The sequence below is a fragment of the Eptatretus burgeri genome, chromosome 6 (genome assembly GCF_056783735.1).
Source record: "Eptatretus burgeri isolate ZD-2024b chromosome 6, Ebu_testis_v1, whole genome shotgun sequence".
Taxonomy (NCBI): domain Eukaryota; kingdom Metazoa; phylum Chordata; class Myxini; order Myxiniformes; family Myxinidae; genus Eptatretus; species Eptatretus burgeri.
Window position 1 is genome coordinate 11,970,253 of NC_140966.1, and position 18,726 is coordinate 11,988,978.

The 18,726-nt window shown below is 43.5% G+C and overlaps 1 long non-coding RNA gene across 2 annotated transcripts in view; it reads right to left on the reverse strand.

The window, feature by feature from the left end:
* LOC147024259 (uncharacterized) overlaps nt 1-14,430 on the reverse strand; it is a 29,080-nt gene extending 14,650 nt beyond the window's left edge. The window contains exons 1-3 of one of the 2 annotated variants that reach the window (XR_015058949.1): nt 14,277-14,430; nt 13,608-13,695; nt 12,514-13,264 (exon numbers count right to left, since the gene is read on the reverse strand). This is a non-coding gene — a long non-coding RNA (uncharacterized LOC147024259). Of the gene's footprint in view, nt 1-12,513; nt 13,265-13,607; nt 13,696-14,276 lie in introns of those variants that run through there. The other variant, XR_015058950.1, reaches the window with a different exon arrangement.
* Between the last annotated feature and the right edge of the window lie 4,296 nt (nt 14,431-18,726).

Genomic DNA, 18,726 nt, shown 5'->3' on the forward strand with positions numbered 1-18,726 from the left:
TTTGAGCCGTCACAACGGGCAGTCAGGTAACCTGGTCGGCCTCTTGTGAGCCTTTGGTCATCCAGGCTCTGAGTTGGAATAAAGGCTCACAAGTCCGTTTCTTTTCTGGGGTTTTGTATGAGAGTGTTCTGTGGTGCCTTGTCTTGAAAAGTAGAATTGTTGGTTAAGTGCGTGCCTGTACATAATAAATAGACCGGCTGTAGGCTGTGCTTGTGTCATGGCCCCTTCCCCCATTGATTGCTTATTTGAAATAAATGCCCCCATCGTTTGAATGTCAATCTGCTCATTGCGTCATTTCCTCCCATTGACTTCCACGGCGCGTTCGGGAAATTAGCAGGCTATTAAAGCCAATTAAAGTGGTCAATTGGTCCGACGGAACTTGGCGATTAAAACCGCTCGGCATCGCACATGGAATGAGCGTGCTTTGCGGCTCGTTTCCGTACGAGTTCCGTCGAGGTATAAATTATCGGTACTTCTGTCTGCATGGACAATTAGGTATATCGAGATTCGGCGATTAACCCTATACCGCGTGTACAGAATATTGGCAGTTTATGGTGCATTTAGGCACCTGAAGTAGATTTCCGGTGTTGTCCAGGAAGCTACGACTGAATTCCGGTTTTCGGCGGAGGCGCGACTGCGGTTGGGCTGAAGCGGTCGTGCCAAGGCCGTCCGAACCGGCTAATTCGTAACAATATTATATGGTGAGGTTTTATCTTAATATATTGTCGCGGCGCTGGCGGGCAAGGTTAACCCCCCCGACCCAATTTGTAGTGACGGGCAGTTAACACCGCCAGCCTGGACGGTTGAGTGGTTTTCCTGATTAGGAGGGGGACAAGTTGATCCTCAGAGATTATCACGCGTGAGGGAGGGGCAGGCACAATGGCGGAGGCACGGGGAAGCACAGCACGGGGGGGTGGGGGGGGGAGTTATACTCGAACCCTATGACAAATACACTGACACAGCTACTTGAAATGAACACAGTTAATGAAAATATACAAATATTTACAAAGGCCAATAATCAGAATATAACAATACGTGAAGTAAATTAAAGTCCAAGTTGAGGCACCACCACACACAGACAAGGGGAAAACGAAACAAAAGCAAAACAAGTCCTCTCGTAATCCTGGCACTTAGCTTCGTCCAGAGATGGTCTTTGTGGGATGTGGAATCAAGGCGCTTCTATTTGCATGTGTAGACGTGCGCAAAATGGCACCGAGCCGCTCTCTCACAGCGGGAATGTTCGTCAGGCAATTCGTGAGCGGTATTCAACTCCAAGGCTCAGCGACCGTCGTGCAGCTTCTTCGTCTATCGCGCCTGCCGATACGCCCTTTTCAGAATGGTGCCGTCCCCTTCAGTGTCATACGCACGAGGCTCGGGGTCCGTCTCATACGACCAGCCAAGAGTCGATGGCCAGCGTCTCGCTTCGCGTCGCGAGCCAAAATCGCCTCAGCACGAATACGAGAATCGTGCCGTCTTCTTCATGCGTCGAAGGAAAGCCATTTTGTCGGGCCCTGATCTTTCACGCCATCTCCAAGCTACGTTCTCGTCTCTCAACCGCATGCATCTTTTACTCCGCACTCAACCGCTCTTCACACTGACCTCGTGCGTACGCTCCCAATCCCTCGTGATTACTGCGCACCCAACCCTTCTTCGACGTTACGCCGAACCAACATTTCCTCTCTAGGGCATGGCTTGCACGCACTCCTCTTCCTCCTACTCACGCCACGCCCATCAATCATCAGCCTCGGGGGTGTGACTTCGCCCACAGTTACCCTTCGAGGTGGGGTTTCTGCCTGCTCGGCATGTTGGCTCGTTTGTAAGTGCAAAAACGTAGGAATAGGTTTCAGGGGGGCAACTTATTCTTAATCCCTAAATAATTAACACCGCACCACCCCTGTGTGGTGACACGTAACACTTACGCTCACAGTTTCCCTACTTAACCACATCGAGATGTGTCCTACACGTCCACGGACCAAACAACTCGATTCAATCCTAACTTTCCTATTAAATTCCTCCATCTTCCCCCAACAACCGAAACGATATTATATCCTAAACCGAATAAAAGGGGCCCTACACTTAGTACTGCCCCTGGGGGCTGGGGCCCATTCTGACTCTTGGTGGCCCTGTGTGTGCCTGTGACGCCGATTTCCCACAAATTTGTAATTTGTTCATGATGCCGGCGATAACTCGCTTACACTTCGTGAAGGACACCGTGGGATCTTTATCATCCACCAACTAATATGGGTAGATTAAGCGACCAGTTTAAAGTCCATCCGTCATGGCACAAGTACCAGCGCACTCATCTGACGGTTTTACATTATCAGCTCGGGAATCAAACCCAGACAAGATAGCTCTAAGGGGAGTCTGCAATCATCTCTCCTGCACTGGGGTACATATATGAATGTGGTGAATTAATGGAGCAGAGATACTCTTAGTCTTACCTGCTTGCTTTAACTTGTATTTTCGTGTCCCTTAATCCACCTTGTGTGTTGAATGGTCACTCCAACATAAACATTGAATAATATATGCAATATCATCACTGCACTGTTACTTACTTGTACTGCCATGAAGTCATGCTCATGACGTCATGCTTATGGGTCATGTAATATGCTTGAACAACATATATATCTCCAGAAAAGTACGTTGAATAATCATAGTGGGTATTACCTGTGAAATGAAATCGACACATAATGCACAAAAGCATAACGGGTTAAGGTAAGTCTGAATGTGCAAAAGCCTCCCTCATCTCAATATCTCAAACCGTAACAGATCAGATTCTTGACTTAATTTTCATGGCAGTGATGTTATATCACATGCCATCACCACCTAACACACATCGGCAGTGATGGCACATAATGGGGTTGAAAATTGAAAAAGGGGATGCAACAGCAACACCAACAAGCAATTAAGGCACAAAAAGCTTCCTGCCGTTTCTCATGCTGGGGGGGCCAAGCCATGCTGCTCGTATCCTTTCCACTTCAAAAGTATTTCCAAAGGTCATGGCCGATTTCCCATCATCCTGCACTCTTGGAATGTTTCCGGAGTTTGTTGAGGCCATCAATAAGAATGGGTAAGGGAAATGGAGATTATCATTTATTTTTAACAAACAAATACAAACACACAGAATCCTACCATGGACCAAACAGGTTTGTTGGTACCACTGTGGTGTACAAAGCGAGACCATTACCAATGTTTTTGTATCCCCCAAGCATAAGTATAATTTACACCCTTTTTGGACTTAGAATATATCATATATTACATTATACGTGACAACGTGGGTCAATGTTCAGCTGCCCTGGCTCCACCCAAATAAAATAATCTGCAGCCATTTTGTGAAGCAGCACAGATTGGCAGGTCTTAGGCCTGTGTGTTAGTCCATGGCCCAGTGCAATTGGAATGATCCCAGCAATATAACCACCTAGGTCTAATACAAAATAATATAACATAAAATAATATAATATGCACATAAGCCAAACACATGTTTTTGCTTCATGCATGTACATCGGGTTATTACCTCCACCACCGAAGGTGAAGGAGGTTGTGTTTTCACCCCGTCAGTCTCTCTGTTTGTTTGTGTGCAGGATATCTCAGAAAGTTGTGGATGGATTCGTATGAAATTTGGTGGAGAGGTTGGGTGTGTGACAAGGACGAATTCATTAGATTGTGGTGAAGATCCGGATCCGGCTCCGATAATTTTTAAGTGATGCTTCACCATTGAGAGATGGGGCCAAAAACGATACAGAGCATGATTTTTTTTTTTAATTATTGGGCCAAATATGTTCTTATGAATCAGGCATTGCGTGGCAGAGGTGTGCGCTCTACAAAGTGCCCTTCTAGTTATGCCTCTGCTGACAAAGGCACCGTGGCATTATGTTTTCGGGTTGTCCATCCGTCCATACCGACTTTCTCTTTTTTTTCTCTGCAACTGCTTATCCGATTGATACGAAATTTTCACCAGAGGTGCGACTACTCATGGAGAATAGTTGAGATAGTTATGACATCATAGGTCATGTAGTGTGGCAGCCATGTTGGAAAAAAAAATTTGGACCTCTATCTCCGAAACTTCTCCATGGAAAAATAGAAATTTGGCACATGTGAAGTACTCCCCATGCGAAACAAGTGTGATTTTTCTGATGATGTCACAGGTGGCTTCATTATGACGTCATAATGGCATATGTCAAACTCTTTATCCGATCAGTATAAAAATTATTGAGGGTCATCTAGAGCTAAATTGTATGGGGTGTGGGGGGGGGTGATGATGTCATCGGTCACGTGGTGCGGCAGTCATATTGTTTTTAACATACAAACCTTCAAAAATGTTCTTCTCCAAAATGGTTGAACAGATCGAGGCAAAACTTTAAAGGTATGATTGCCTATCCATGATGAACAATAAGTTCTCCACTTATGAGGCCATAGGTCAAATAGTTTGGCAGCCATGATTTTTTTGAAGAATAAACCTTTAAAAAGCCTCTTCTCTAGAATGGCTTGACAAATCAAGAGGAAACTTCACCCACATGTTTCCAAAGCCTTGGGGATGCCAAGGTGTTCACGAATAATGAATAGGTCACATGTTCTGGCAGCCATATTGGTTTTAATGAAAATCTTAAAATATATATTTCTCTTGAAGCGTTTCATCAATCGATGTGAAATGTTACAGTTATAATCTAGTCATGGGGAATGTATGTTTTAAATTTCAACTGGCAACCAGAATTATTTAATACTTTGAATCTGGGTTTTTGGATTTAAAACAAACTTTGGTACAAGTATGTTGTATAATGATGTAATAATAATGTGGGTGGAGGCATATCTGGCGATGTCGTGACGCCAAAGAGTGCCCTTCTAGTTACCTTCGCATTCTGCGAGGGGTTATGTTTTGGTCGGTGTGTATTTATTTATTTATTTATTTATTTATTTGTAATCTTGTGATTCGTATAACTCAAAAAGTATTAAACCGAATTGCATGAAATTTGGTGGGATAATTGGTTATTAGCCAGGAAGCATTTGATTAGATTTTGGGATCGTTCGGGTCAAAGGTCAAGGTCACGAAAAGGTCAAAATAGTCTTTTTACGATAACACGGTCAATTTTTATTCAATTTGCATGCAGCTAACGCCAAAATGTTCAGAATTCAACGCCTCATCTTGTGATATGCAATATGACACAATGACGCCCATACTCTTGTTACCGGTTAGGGGTCAAAGGTCAGGGGGGTCACGACCTTGAAAAAGATGCGGTTTTTGTCATAACGCGGTCAATTCTTGTCCGCTTTACATGAACCCAGCACCAAAATGTTCAGAATTTAATGCCCAATCTTGTGACACAATGACGTCATAACACATGTCACCGGTTAGAGTAAAATGTCGGGGGGGGGATCACGCCCTTGAAAAATATGCGGTTTTCGGCATAACTCAGTCAATTCTTATTCGATTTGCATGAAACCAGCATCAAACGAGATTACCTTCTCTTGTTGAAACGTTGTATTCACCGAGCTTGCGAGTGAAGACTCGCCAAATCGACGCGAGTTGATTGTTGTTTAGTCCGTAGCCCCCGAAAGTCGGGGGGGGGGAGTCATGACATTATAGATATGTGGTTTGTGTCATAAGACCATTCATATGAAACCAGTTCCCCACACTCATACCAAGAACAAAAAAAGTAGTGGCGGCGAAGGTATGCACTCTATGAGTGCCCGTTCTAGTTTTTAATATGAAATAGGCAAAGCCTAGAAACGAATGAAACACGGTGGGTCGGAGAGTTTATTCGTCTTTATTATGGTTCCGGTATCGGCTCGAGCGTGTGTTCAAGCAAACTTTTTTATCTCCGGTTTGTTATCCTTGTTGTCTTTATTGATTTCTGGCCTTCAAAATTTATCCGTAAATGAAAATTGTTTATCTTTTACTTTTACCAAATAGACCCAAATGTGGTGGGTTTATTATTTTTCATTTTGGTTTTGGTATCGGCTCGAGCGTGCGTTAAATGTAAACAAATTTTTATCTCCTGAACATTCATTGGGACCAGTAGGGGACATGTATTGCAAAGCAATTCTTGATGTTGTTGCTTTCACCTTATGTTTAGTCTGATTGCATATCGATTTGTGTGAAATGACTGGAAACGTGATATTTTGGGTATTGTATTTGGATTTGGTTGACATTCTGCTGAATTTGTTTCAGGCATGAAGAGGGGAACTGCTGACCACATTTGCATTACATCCAAGCCATGGTCCCCTGATGCTTTGCATACGATGAGCAAAATTATGCCAGATATCTCCCAGTGTATTATGCCCAGATGACCAGACTGCCGGCAGATCATCCCAGCACATATGAGCACTTTCAAAGTGGTGGCTTCTCTGTCCACATTGACGAACACAACACCTTCGGCAGAATACCTGTCAACCAAACCATAGAGGAAACCGTTAAAGACACACAAACAACTGGTGGTGCAAAAGGCTCCAGCCTCAGGCTTGCGGCGATAAGCAAGTACCATCTCACTGCAGAATATCGTAGCACTTACTTGAAACATCTGCATGACATGAGCTACAAACCCCAAACAACAGTCAAGCTGACCTTGAACCATCTCGTATCAAGAAGGATGAAGCAGATGTGCAGTCCATTGGTGATCTGTTGGAAAACAACTGGATCAATCCATTCATTGAATCATCTGATCTTGTTAGCGTTTCAACAGGCATCACTCACGATCTACTCGGCGCACATGAGAAGGGGGAGAAGGCAACCAAAGACTTCCAGAAAGACAGGCTTCAGATAGGCGAACACCTTCATGACAAATTGCCAAGACTAAAATGAAAGACCTTCAGTAATATCCAGAAACAGCAAAAGACCACGTCTAAGGACAAAGAGGCCGTAGTGAAAGCAGATCACAAGCTTTTCTGGCAGATGGTCCTCATAGCCAGCAGCAGAAATCACAACATGAGAGAAGTTTTGCAGCACCCTCGAGGCCCTCTCCCATGGTCTCGGACAAACTGTGATAGAACTCTTCGGAAAACAAATAAGGCTACCCTTGCAAGACAACTCGGGGAAGGTGCCACCTGCTGATAGCGTAGACCAGCCATCACCATTAACCATAGATGGTATGGCCCTCATCCAGAAGGCACATGGTGAAAACAGAACCTTTTCCGAACTGTCTACCATAGTTCTATCCACAAATATGAGCAAGCGAGTCAACATAGTTTTCGATGTTTACAAAGAGATGTCAATCAAGATAGCAGAACAGGCAAACAGGAGGTCTGACAAGGACATTCCATTAAATCAGATAATCCAGTCACAAAGTCAAGAACTGGTGACGCTTGCTATCCTGTGCTGATAGCAAAACAAAATTGATCCAATTCCTGGAAGAAAAAGAAAAAAAAAAAAAAAATAAAAAAAAAAAAAGAGTGGAAATGCTCATAACAAAGGACAAAACTTACAGACAAAGTGATGTCCATGACGTGGGCAAATAGGTGCTTCAGACTAACGAAAGACGTTGTTGAAGAGGTGTCTGATCTCGAATCAATGCAGGAAGAAGCAGACGCGTGCGTGCATTGGCTACTTTTGCACATGTGTTAAGCTGCTGCTCGCTGCAAATCTGTAATTATGGAGGCAGATGATATGGATGTGTTGATTGTTGCCCTTGGGTTCCATCAGTCCATAGATTCTAACACGTACATTAAGTTTGGCACAAAGACGAGGTTGAGGCTTATTGATATCACTAAACTGACTGCAGATATTGGGGACTCGGCATACAGATCTCTGGTGGGATTGCATTCTTACTCTGGCTGCGATACTCTCAGTGCATTTGGTGGTCATGGTAACGTTAATGGTCTGTAATTATTATTTTCCAACAAAAAGTTTCAGGAAGCCTCTTCCAAACTGGGGATAAAGTGGGTCTTGTCGGCACAGCTTTTCAATGTGAGACAAGATTTTACACGCATGTTACACTCATTAAGGTCATCCATATATAATGTGAATGACCTGTGTTATCAACTTTTCTGTGCCAATAAAGGAGATTTGGAATCTAGAGAGCTCCCACGATGAGGACCGTTTGAAATTGCATTCTGACAGGGCCAACTACCGGGCTGGAATATGGCAACAATGCCTAGAAAGGAATCTGGATGTCCCAAATCCCCAAGAAAGCTGTAGGTGGATAGCGAATGAGGAGAATAAGCTTGCTATTAAATGGATGGCCCCAGCCCCAGAGGTTGTATTGGAACTCCCGTCATGCAAAGAAAAACGTGTTTGTCATCTACCAGATTGCCCTTGTCTGCTGAATGGGTTGAAATGCACAGAAGCTTGAAGGCTCCAGATTTGGTCAAACATGAACATTAAAAACGATGAAGAAATACTGCGGAAAGCTCAGACGAGGAGGATTTGGGTCAAGATGACCCTTAGCTGATCACAGATGAATGTGGTCACAACTTGCCATCCATGGAACGATAATAAAATAATGTATTTCTCTGTAATAATGTGCTACCAAGCCATTCATGGTTGTCATTATTGATGTCAAACACTTCCACTGGAATACAAATGGACAAATCAGTCTAATTGCAGAAAATGCACATTGTTATGGGGATATCTTGTTATAGAAAATGTACATTGTTATGGAAAATGCACATTGTTATGGGGATATCTTGTTATGGAAAATGTACATTGTTATGGAAAATGTACATTGTTATGGGGATATCTTGTTATGGAAAATGCACGTTGTTATGGGGATATCTTGTTAGGGAAAATGTACATTGTTATGAGGACATCTTGTTATGGAAAATGTACAATGTTATGGGGATATCTTGATATGGAAAATGTATTGTTACGGGGATATCTTGTTATGGAAAATGTACATTATTATGGGGATATCTTGTTATGGAAAACGTAGATTGTTATGGGGATATCTTATGGAAAATGTACAATGTGATGGGGATATCTTGTAATGGAAAATGTATATTGTTATGGGGATATCTTGTTATGGAAAATGTACATTGTTATGGGCATATCTTGTTATGGAAAATGTACATTGTTATGGGGATATCTTGTTATGGAAAATGTACAGTTATGGGGATATCTTATGGAAAATGTACAATGTTATGGGGATATCTTGTAATGGAAAATGTATATTGTTATGGGGATATATAGTTATGGAAAATGTACATTGTTATGGGCATATCTTGTTATGGAAAATGTACATTGTTATGGGGATATCTTGTTATGGAAAATGTACAGTTATGGGGATATCTTATGGAAAATGTACAATGTTATGGGGATATCTTGTAATGGAAAATGTATATTGTTATGGGGATATCTTGTTACGGAAAATGTACAATGTTATGGATATCTTGTGATGGAAATGTACAATGTAATGGGGATATCTTGTTATGGAAAAAGTACATTGTTATGGATATCTTGTTATGGAAAAAGTACATTGTTATGGATATCTTGTTATGGAAAAAGTACATTGTTATGGATATCTTGTTATGGAAAATGTACATTGTTATGGGGACATCTTGTTATGGAAAATGTACAATGTTATGGGGATATCTTGTTATGGAAAATGTACATTGTTATGGATATCTTGTTATGGAAAATGTACATTGTTATGGGGATATCTTGTTATGGAAAATGTACATTGTTATGGGGATATCTTGTTATGGAAAATGTACATAGTTATGGGGATATCTTGTTATGGAAAATGTACATAGTTATGGGGATATCTTGTTATGGAAAATGCACATTGTTATGGGGATATCTTGTTGTGGAAAATGTACATTATTATGGATATCTTGTGATGGAAAGGTACAATGTTATGGGGATATCTTGTTGTGGAAAATGTACATTGTTATGGATATCTTGTTATGGAAAATGTTCAATGTTATGAGGATATCTTGTTATGGAAAATGTTCAATGTTATGAGGATATCTTGTAAAGGAAAATGTACATTGTTATGGGGGATATTTTGTTATGGAAAATGTACATTTTAATGGATAACTTGTGATGGAAATATCTTGTTCCGGAAAATGTACATTTTAATGGATATCTTGTTATGGAAAATGTACATTGATATGGGGATATCTTGTGACGGCAAATGAACATTGTTACGGGGATATCTTTTTCTGGAAATGTACATTGTTGTGGGATATCTTGTCTGAAATGGCTGACTAAAAATTATCCTTTGTTATTTCGATAAATGCGAATAAAATGTAAGATTTGTTAAAATGTAATATGGAATGACCCAGACTCTTCCTCGAGCTGGTCGTCCGACCAAAATGAGCAACCGGGCAAGAAGGACCTTGGTCAGGGAGGTGACTAAGAACCCAATGACCACTCTGACAGAACTACAGAGTTCCTTGGCTGAGAAGGGAGAACCTGCCGAAAGGACAACAATCTCTGCAGCACTTCACAAATCTAGTCTTTCGACCAGATGGAAGCCACACCTCAGAAAAAGGCACACGACAGCACACCTGGAGTTTGCAAAAAAGGCACGTGACAGCATACCTGGAGTTTGCAAAAAGGCACGTGAAAGACTCTGAGAGCATGAAGCAAAAGACTCTGTGGTCTGATGAGACGAAAAGTGAACTCTTTGGGTTGAATGCAAAGCGCTATGTCCCGAGCACAGCTCATCACCCATCTAACACCATCACTTCTGTGAAACATCGTGGTGGCAGCATCATGCTATGGGGATGCTTTTCAGCGTCAGGGACTGGAAGACTTGTAAGGATAGATGGAACAATTAATGGAGCCAAATACAGGAAAATCCTTGAGGAGAACCTGCTTCAGAGTGCAAAAGACCTTAGACTGCAGTGAAATTTGTTCCAACAGGACAATGACCCCAAGCATACAGCCAAGGCAACACTGGAATAGCTTCAGAACAAGAACGTGAAAGTCCTTGAGTGACCCAGCAAAAGCTCAGACTTGAATCCCATTGAAAATATGTGGAAAGACTTGAAGATTGCTTTTCACCGACACTCCCCATCCAATTTGACGGAGCTGAAGCAAATCTGCAGGAAGAATGCGAGAAAATACCCAAATCCAGATGTGCAAAGCTGATACAGAGATTCCCAAGAAGACTTGAAGCTGTAATCGCTGCCAAAGGCACTTCCACAAAGTATTGCCTCAGGGGGAAGAATACTTATTTATGCAACACATTTCAGCTTTTCATTTTTAAATAATTTGCAAAAAAATTCTAAAAACATGTTTTCACCTTGTCATTATGGGTTATTTTGTGTCTATTGGTGATAAAAAATTTAAATTCAATCCATTTTAAATCCAGGCTGTAACGCAATGAAATGTGACACAAGTCGAGGGGAGTGAATACTTTCTGAAGGCACTGTATTTACAACAAGAAAGTCCAATCCGTTACTTCGTTGACGGAAATATTAAGTGTGGGGAGTAAGGGGAGGGGAAGCATGGAGGGAGGGAGGGGAGGGAGAGAGAGAGGAGGGAGGGAAGGGAAAGAGAGAGGAGGGAGGGGAGGGAAAGAGAGAGGAGGGGAGGGGTGGGGAGAGAGGAGGAGGGGAGGGGGAGAGAGGACGGGAGGGGAGGGGGAGAGAGGACGGGAGGGGAGGGGGAGAGAGGACGGGAGGGGAGGGGGAGAGAGAGGACGGGAGGGGAGGGGGAGAGAGAGGACGGGAGGGGAGGGGGAGAGAGAGGACGGGAGGGGAGGGGGAGAGAGAGGACGGGAGGGGAGGGGGAGAGAGAGGACGGGAGGGGAGGGGAGAGAGAGGACGGGAGGGGAGGGGGAGAGAGGACGGGAGGGGAGGGGGAGAGAGGACGGGAGGGGAGGGGGAGAGAGGACGGGAGGGGAGGGGGAGAGAGGACGGGAGGGAGGGGGAGAGAGGACGGGAGGGGAGGGGGAGAGAGGACGGGAGGGGAGGGGAGAGAGGACGGGAGGGGAGGGGAGAGAGAGGACGGGAGGGGAGGGGGAGAGAGGACGGGAGGAGGGGGAGAGAGGACGGGAGGGGAGGGGGAGAGAGGACGGGAGGGGAGGGGAGAGAGGACGGGAGGAGGGGGAGAGAGGACGGGAGGAGAGGGGAGAGAGGACGGGAGGGGAGGGGGAGAGAGGACGGGAGGGAGGGGGGAGAGAGGACGGGAGGGGAGGGGGAGAGAGGACGGGAGGGAGGGGGAGAGAGGACGGGAGGGGAGGGGAGAGAGAGGACGGGAGGGGAGGGGGAGAGAGGACGGGAGGAGGGGAGAGAGGACGGGAGGGGAGGGGAGAGAGGACGGGAGGGGAGGGGAGAGAGAGAGAGAGAGAGAGAGAGAGAGAGCAGAGGGAGGGGTGAGAGAGAGGAGGGAGAGGTAGAGAGAGAGAAGAGGGAAGGGTGAGAGAGGAGGGAGGGGTAGAGAGAGGAGGGAGGGGTAGAGAGAGGACAGAGGGGTCAAGAAGAAGAGAGAGGGGAGGGAAAAGAAGAGGGAGGGGAGGGAAAAGAAGAGGGAGGGGAGGGAAAAGAAGAGGGAGGGGGTAGAGAGGAGAGGAGGGAGGAGGTAGAGAGGAGAGTCACACGGACATGGACGGACACACACTTTTCCAGGTATTCTCGGGGTCGGACATCCGGGAACTTCGCCGACCCATAATGCAATGTCCGCATAGCAACGCTGGCGAAGGGGAAAACAAAGTACCTCGTTCACTCGGATCGCCCTGCTATGCGTTGCAGTGGTGTATGTAGCGCTAGCGCTATCGCACGGCACTCGCCTCGTACCTGTTACAAGTTTGTTTCTTTCGTAACCTTTATTACACATTATTATTATTTGCAACAATGCCGAAAAGTTGCTGCATTTTCAGTTGTACTAATAACAAGGCAAAAAATTCAGAACTCTCCTTTTATCTCATACCAAGTCGGGCTACTGAACCAGAGAGGAGACTCCTGTGGCTTCGAGCCATCAATTTCTATCAAATGTCAGAGTTTGATGGTTGATCAAACAAATGTTAGAGGCTCTAACATGGTTACCTCCAACATTTTTGTGTAGCACAGTCTGCACCCAACCAGAGACAAAAAATTTGTGGGCTTCCAGTGATCGGTAGTTTTTCATTGCCTCATGTGTAAACACTCCTAAGATTAAAAAGAAAAATATATTCTATGGTTCGTTATTAAAATAGTACCAGGGTAATTAAGCAATGGTACATCACGCAAAAACATTAATGCCTTGGCCCTTGATTGCCATTAATAGGATTAGAACTTGCAAACTAAATGCAATGACAATGTGTGGGCCTTTCCTTTAAGTTCACCGCAGTCTTGTCCTCAGCCCAGGTGCTTCAACTCAGCAGCCACAAGAAATAGCCACGCACTGCTACATCATTACAAAACGTAGACACACACAAGCACACATGCTCACTCACATACGGCAACGCTCATACACATCATTACAATCAGGGATCACACAGAATTTATACAACATGAATGTGAGCAATATTTTAATCATTCATTGACATTCTTGCTGGGTCAGTGAGTGACCCACAACTAGCACAGATGACTCACCGTCACAGTACAGACAAGGCAGGTCAATTAAACTATTACTAACTAGCCACGTCAGCTCGGGAGTTCATAAATAATTGAAATAATATATTAACACTCCAGTACAGTAATATTTGATTATGCACAGTTAAAACTTGATTTAAAATTGAATTACATACCTGGTGTCTTGACTAGATACGTGTATCCGTCCGGGTATTGCACGTTCGGCCATTCCTTCGGGTTGTCGATACACGAATCACCGGGGTACTGGTGGGGGCAAGAATCAAGGCCAATTAACTGTATTTTGGCTCGACATCAGGCCGATGCATCACCTCACAAATGTTCTATATATTGATATGACATTGCAAACACTTGGGTGAACACGATGTATCAACAATTTATCTGAAATACATCGACAGAAAAAAAATAAAACAAATTACTCGGCTTTGCGTGCAAGTAAAACCACGATGTGCGTGCGTCTGCAATCGGTGCTGCGTTTGTTTTCCCCTTTGCCAACATGGCGGTCGCGTTACCAAGCGAAGTCACGTGACTGTGACGTATGTCCGACCTCAAGTATTTATGTCATAGATGCGTTCCTGGAAAACATTGTTTAAATGGAACTTCAAAAATCCCATTGATTTTTAAGATGCGTTGAGGAGAAATGCATTCCTGACAGAAACAAGGACAAATGTGTCGAAGAGCCGCGTCCTAAAGGTTTTGTCTTAACAACAACAACAACAACAACAACAACAACAACAACAACAACGCGGAGCTCTCTTCGAGCCAGCGTTCGCAACGCGACGCGGATAAAAAATTGAATGGAAAGTTTTCAAAGTTGCTTTACTCACCCTCATCGTTGATTCGTTCGCCCTAATCTTCCCGTTATGTTAATCGTTCGTTCGTTCGTTCTTTAATTTAATTTATTTTGTCTTCCCAGCTGCATTGATTCTCCATGAGAGAACCCAGGTGCGGGCACCTTCACGCTGATCCTGCTGGTTAATAGTTTTCATTACACACTCAATGAAACCAGCTCAATGAAGCCGGTTAATTTTGACACATTCCTAAATCTTTTGTTCACTCATTATAATTCTCCAAACAGTAGAAAAAGATATGTTTAATGCTCTGGAAATGTTTTTGTTTACATATGGAGGAGGAGGGAACATAGCCTTGCTTGCTTAAAAGAAATACGTATATCGGCTTAGTTATGACTCGTTATTTCTTTAAATTATCAGATTTCACAACAGATTTCGACACTTATTTAGTCCGGACAATATCAGATCCTCAAACCCGAAATATTATTTCGATTACATACTTTAATTAGTCTGTGAGAGTACATCGTGGAAAATTGTATCATATAATGCATGAAATCGCTCTGAGCTCCTAATTTTAAAACTATAGCACTTACAAAAGCGATGTGTACGGCGATTCATAGCTATGATGAACAGGCATTACATAATATGAGCGAAGAAAGTGAAAAAAGAACTTTATCGTGAAGAAATTGTTGCGGCCTGTTCCAAGTCAAGGCGTGGTTGAGCAGGCCAAAAAACATGGCGGCTTCAGACCCCAGCGAGGTTACTCAGGAAACGCCTTAAGACCCCAGAGAGCGAGGTGGCCGAGAATGGCGCCTGATAAAGATATAATTAAATAAGGCCGTTAATTATATCTTCAAAATGAGTGTTTTAATTAACTCAAACACCCAATTTTAACTCGTGCACTTCCTTGTAGTTTTCCTAGAATGCATGCAAAGTTTCAGGCTGCTAGGTTTCATGGTTTTGGAGTTATGGTGGGCGGGCGCACGCACGCACGCACGCACGCACGCACGCACGCACGCACGCACGCACGCACGCACACACACACACACACACAGCCATTTATTGGTATCGATTAGGGGTCTCCAACCTTTTTGGGTGGAGGGCCACAAAACCAAAGTGGTGAGGGGCGGAGGGCCGCACCCCAAAAAAGGACACCAAATTCTGAAAAATATATATATAATTAATATACAGAAATTTAAACAAAAATTAGTGCTGAATATATTTTTGTTGCCAACGAATGTGATAAATGAATAATCGTGTTAAAAACACATGTCTAATATGAATCAAAATCATAATAAAAATTACAGAACGCTTTGATCATTGACCCTGACAAATTGGCAGTATCGCGGGCCGCATTATAATGTAAACTTAATATGGCACCACGGGCCGCATAAATCCGTCTAAGGGGCCCCATGTGGCCCGCGGGCCGCAGGTGGGAGACCCCTGGTATAGATGGATGGACAGAAATCACAATGAAAAGGCAAAAGAGAACAGTAATTATTCTCAACGCTTACAGAGCCACTTACACATTTTTAGCCGCGTCTCGCATAGCAAACGTGGCTTTAAGAGCAGCAGCTTCTTCAGCAGTTTCTTCCTTCTTCTTCTTCTTCTTCTTCTTCTTCTTCTTCTTCTTCTTCTTCTTCTTCTTCTTCTTCTTCTTCTTCTTCTTCTTCTTCTTCTTCTTCTTCTTCTTCTTCTTCTTCTTCTTCTTCTTCTTCTTCTTCTTCTTCTTCTTCTTCTTCTTCTTCTTCTTCTTCTTCTTCTTCTTCTTCTTCTTCTTCTTCTTCTTCTTCTTCTTCTTCTTCTTCTTCTTCTTCTTCTTCTTCTTCTTCTTCTTCTTCTTCTTCTTCTTCTTCTTCTTCTTCTTCTTCTTCTTCTTCTTCTTCTTCTTCTTCTTCTTCTTCTTCTTCTTCTTCTTCTTCTTCTTCTTCTTCTTCTTCTTCTTCTTCTTCTTCTTCTTCTTCTTCTTCTTCTTCTTCTTCTTCTTCTTCTTCTTCTTCTTCTTCTTCTTCTTCTTCTTCTTCTTCTTCTTCTTCTTCTTCTTCTTACAAAACGTTTAGGACTGGGCTCTTTTATATACAGGATCCGGATCTCCTTGAATACTAAACACCTGTACACATCCTCGCATTGAGGGTGCCTTTTGAGAGCGTCTATCATCAACTTTTAAATATATTCGGACGTTTGCTTTAAAGTTTTGAAAAGTTCACGTTACTATTTAAAGATTATTCCATTTAATGTGTTGTAATTTCGTAAATACACGATTTTCTCGTCATGAACAGGAGCCTCCATGACGGGTCTCGCTATTAGCTCCATCGAGGCACGTGACGAAATATCGGAAGTTGTTGTTATTGCCTTTAGGACACGGCTCTTGGACACATTTGTCCTTGTTATTGATGCTAGACACAGGACCTGGCCATCAATCATTCCAGAGAAATGTAGAGAGGAATAAGAAAGTCGATAGAGTGCACAGCGGAGCATGGGTACGGCTCCTCCTCAACTTACACAGATGTGTGTAAGCACGTACCATGTGCAGACATGTACAGCATGCAAGCTTGTACTGGGTGCAGACCAGTGCAGTGTGCAGTGCACAAGCTCGTACCATGTGCAGACTTGTGCAGTGTGCAAGCTTCCCCTTCGTGACTCTCACGGTCCGAACAAACAGACGGGAGCACAAGCTTGGCCAGAGGTCTCACGGTAAGGAGAGCTTGAAGGACGAGAAGTAGACAAATCAAAAGTCCCGGCACATAAGACGAGTTGTGAGCGGAGTCAAGACCACTCCTGGCAGAGAACATGAGTCAAGACGTCCTGGCATACAAGACATGCCGAGAGCACTCCTGGCAGGCAACGTGTGATGGATCGGAGCACTATGAGACAAAACCTCCTGGCAGATGGTGCGAGTGGAGTATCAAATGCTCAGCAGATCAAGACACATGGTGAACAAGAGCACTTGCTGTCTACGTGTAAAGGCTGCTTGAATGTCTCTTGTTCAGAGTCTCCTCACAGACATCCACTCTACTGCGGAGGTTGAAACCATTTGCTCCCAGAACCACCTTGATTCACTCGTTTGCACATCTGCTCTGCCATGGAGGTCAAACTGATCTACTCTTTACAACCACCAAGAGGAGGTGTGGTTGTACTTGGTATTGTCCCGCAACTCTCATGTGTTGCAGCAACTCAAATGTGTTGTTTTGCAAGAAAGAAAAAGAACAAAGGGACCACTGCAGGGCTAATGATTGCTTCCATTGTGTCCAAATGGGGGTTTGCAGGAATTAAAAAGAATGAATCCATTCATTTTCCATGTCCAATAAAGAATCTCTTCTGTAAGTCAACAGGTTATTCTGGTCCATTGTTTTAAAGTAATGGGGGTAATTCGTTACATGTGTGGTAGGGGGATAGTTTAATGAATGGTGTTGGCTTAATGGTGAGGGTGATCCGCGTGGGATCCTAGGATCCTGAGTTCAAGTCCCACTCACTGTTTAATTAATACTAGGTGGGGTTTATTCTACCTGTCATCCTTCCGAGGTCAGCAAAATGAGTGCCAGCATGCTGGTATCCTGTGCTGGAGTGGCGACCCGTCCAGTATTGTGCCCAATAGCCAAGGAGACTGCTTAGGCAGCAGCAACGCTCTGCACAGAGTATGGTCCCAATGGATGGATGGTTTACGATGTGGGATGGCAAAGGAGGAAGGGGGGGGGAGGTATGAAGGGCAAAGAACAGGATTGTGAGGAGTTACAGGGTTTGAACGGCAAACATGGTGAGGAACCGGCGATGGATGAGCAGCTGGAGCCAAATAAGGATCAAAAGATGGATTGATAGACGGAGAGAATAAAGAGAACTTGAACATTCCAACACACGACATATCTCCCTCAAAAAATATCCCTCGAGACAAAAGGTAGGAAACGTATCTCACATAAACTAAAGAAATATATGTCTGGGGAAAATCCTGTGTGTGTGTGTGTGTGTGTGTGTGTGTGTGTGTGTGTGTGTGTGTGTGTGTGTATACAGTATATATATATATATATATATATATATATATATATATATATATATATATATATATATATATATATATATATATATATATATATATATATATATATATATATATATATATTGGACTTTTTGGACGTTTCTGGATGACCTTTCCCTGTGACCTTGAATGAGGTTCTGATTGAGCATTTCTCGATTAGCCATGGCTTTGCCGAGAGATCTCACTGTAAGCTGGTTGATGGAAGAAAAAAAAAAGTGACGCCACCTCTTTGAGAAGAGGAAAAAGAGGCTCCACAGGAAAAGAGGTCGTCCATCTCCAAATATAAAACTGAAATGTTTTTTTATCCCCCGCCAACCAACAAAGTTGGCGGGGGATATAGAAATGGGTTCCGTCTGTCTGTCCGTCCATCACATTTTGTTTCTGGAGCTTAACTACAAATCCCCTTAAGATATATTTACGAAATTTGGTACACATATCAAGCAAGTGGTGAGCTGG